General features: G+C 35.8%; 1 long non-coding RNA gene across 1 annotated transcript; it reads left to right on the top strand.

The window, feature by feature from the left end:
- The first annotated feature begins 309 nt into the window (after positions 1–309).
- Positions 310–2,308, top strand: LOC131541291 (uncharacterized). The gene is made up of 3 exons (XR_009271464.1): positions 310–449; positions 1,899–1,945; positions 2,178–2,308. It is a non-coding gene; the product is annotated as an uncharacterized LOC131541291 (long non-coding RNA).
- The last annotated feature ends 525 nt before the right edge of the window (positions 2,309–2,833 follow it).

The following is a 2,833-nucleotide window of genomic DNA, read 5'->3' as shown; positions in this document are numbered from 1 at the left end:
GCAAGGACACAGTGATATTTCTAATAAAAGCAGCTGGTGAATATATGGTTCAACAAACAGATAAGTGAGACAGCTCGAAATTTAGTTTGAAATCTGCCAGCTTTGTTTGGAGCCCCACATATTTGGTACAAGGCACTCAGGTGTCACACAGATATTGCAAGATTGGTCAAGGCCAGAAATTCAATTCTTGGCAAAGATGCAACTCTACAAAGGAAATGATGCAATGTGAGCACTGAGTTGCCCCACAGAAAGAACCTTGACATTGTACTTTCTCACCATGTGAAATTCATTACAAAGCTTGTAAAGTTTGCCTCGGCAAGCTGAATGCAGATGCTGCTGAAATCCGCTGATAGTGATTGTGTGAGCAAACAAGCAATATGTGATAAAAACCGGTATTATCACTTTGGAAAGCTCAGCCTGAGAGTGGAGATGATGTCTTTTCACACCAGGTGATATGATTCGGTGAATGCAATATGAAATGAAGAACACTAGGGTACCAGAACTGAAATAATCAGAGTATTTCTATACTATACTTTACCTAGTGCTTTGAAAATGATTAATTTAGCATAATTGCACCAAAGCATTTGGTGATTCTGCAATTGCTACACTGTAAAAAAAATAATAATAATTTAAAAAAATTTAACCAACTTAATATTTTAAGGCAACCAGCTTCAGCAGATTTTTGAGTTTTCTCAACTTGTCTTTTTTGAGAATCTCCTACAAAAATAAGTTGAGCAATCTCAAAAATCTGCTGAAACTGGTTGCCTTAAAATTTTAAGTTGGCTCAATTGTTTTTTTTTTTTTACAGTGTATGACAACTGAGCTGAAAAGAATCCAGTTTTCTTAAAATTACTTTAGTTGTGCAGTAACTTTGCAATCATGTAATTTTTTTTTTTTTTTTTTTTTTTAATTGAACAAGTTTGTTTTGTAATTTAAAATGTTTCTATGGAAGTCAGTTTTCTGTGGAAGCCCGTTTCCGCCTCTGAATAAAACAATAAAACACGTAAACACTTTTTTTTCTCAGAATTGCATGATATAAACTCACAATTGCGAGTTATAAAGTCATAATTGTGAGATGTAAACTTGCAATTCTGAGAAATAAAGTCAGAACTGCGAGATACACTTTAAAGTCCGAATTTTTTAAATAAAGTCAGAATTGTGTAATATAAACTCGCAATTGCAAGACGTAAAGTCGCTATTCTGAGAAATAAAGTCAGAACTGTGAGATACACATTAAATCTCGCAATTCTGACTTTATAACACACAATTTCGATTTTTAAGTCAGAATTTTGAGATATAAACTCGCAATTCTGAGAATATATCAGTCTTTTTTCACCCTCAAAATTGGACTTTATAACTCACAATTGCGAGTTTATGTCTCACAATTCTAAGAAGAAAAGTCAGAATCTATCTATCTTTTAGAAAAAGTCTTCCATATTTTTTCAAAAACAAAATGCTGAAAAGGAATGTAAATTTAATTTTGAATAATCATGACTTGTTTATTTTCACAATGACACGAAAAAAAAGAATATAAATCAAGAACTAACTGCTTTTTCATAAATGAATAACATCAACTTCTGACACAAACCAACTAATACCAAAACACATCACAAAATATGTCAAATTAATTGCTTACACTTACTGACGTTTCTGCTGTTGTTTTCCCTCCAAGATGATGTCACTTCCTGAATGATGATGTCATTCAGGAAGTGGCTTTTATTTTACTAGCAAGAGGGATTTTACTAACAAGATGAGAAAGTGAATTGGGGACAGGAACAGCCAATTAAATGACCACCATCTAACAGATAACACAAAATAGCTTGGAAAATTTTGATTAGTGAAAGTGGAAAAAAATGAAGAAACATCCTTCATAATAAATTGATGGTTTTTCATTGTAGCAATCAGAGCACCTTGAGAACATGGCAAAAATGACAACATCCACAAAGTAAGTACAAGAAACTATTTAATAGTCTCTCCTATGTTAGCTTAATTATGATATTGTGATTAAAAAATGCAAATGTAGTATTTTATCTATATTAAGATTAAGGGACGAGAAAATGCACTGCATACAGTAGCAGGAATGACTCTAGAAACATGCACAGAAAATAAATCAGTTCTCCTTGTAGAACAACATGTTGTGCGTGTCTGAAATCTTTCTCTGTCATTACCTTCACAAGTCTGGAAGAGCGTCTTTCTAATGAAACCAATGACAGGCAAGACTAAGAAGTATAGTGGCGTGGATACGGCAGCCTATAAAACTCCATGCATATGGATGCCTCATCGCCATATGGACGCAAAGACAAGGACATCATCAAGGTACACAACACCTGGCCACACGATTCTCCCTTATCCCTTAATATATTCCGTCACCAACTTCCGTGAACATGCGTGTCACTTTAGAGCAATAATTAGACATCTGATGCACCGTAAGGGGTCTGGGGAACATGAACTCCACAGATTCCCCAGAGGAAAACGAATGTTCATCATTATGCATTAGATTGTTTCCTAAGGCCTCTTTCAGCGGGAACAATCTCCATTCGGCTCGTAAAAATGATCAGCGCAAGTTCATCCAGCCTGCCGCCTGCCAGTAATGAGAAATGGACACACATAATGGGGCCTGAATGGGTTTAAGTGAGGGCTAGTGAGTCATATTATCAGAGAGCGCCCAGTCGACTGCCAATAACTTGAAGGATTCCTGTGCAGGTATCGATTCGTCTGTAGGCGCGTTCAACTTTTATCGCACTAAAGTTTTATGTGTTGCACGCTCGGCGGATAAATTCTGAGGGATTGAAATGACTGGAAATCAAATGCGTGCTGAAGAAGCACAGGAGCA

This window comes from Onychostoma macrolepis, chromosome 01 (genome assembly GCF_012432095.1).
Source record: "Onychostoma macrolepis isolate SWU-2019 chromosome 01, ASM1243209v1, whole genome shotgun sequence".
NCBI lineage: Eukaryota > Metazoa > Chordata > Actinopteri > Cypriniformes > Cyprinidae > Onychostoma > Onychostoma macrolepis.
Note: the sequence above shows the minus strand (reverse complement) of the source record. Positions and strands in the feature narration are given on the sequence as shown.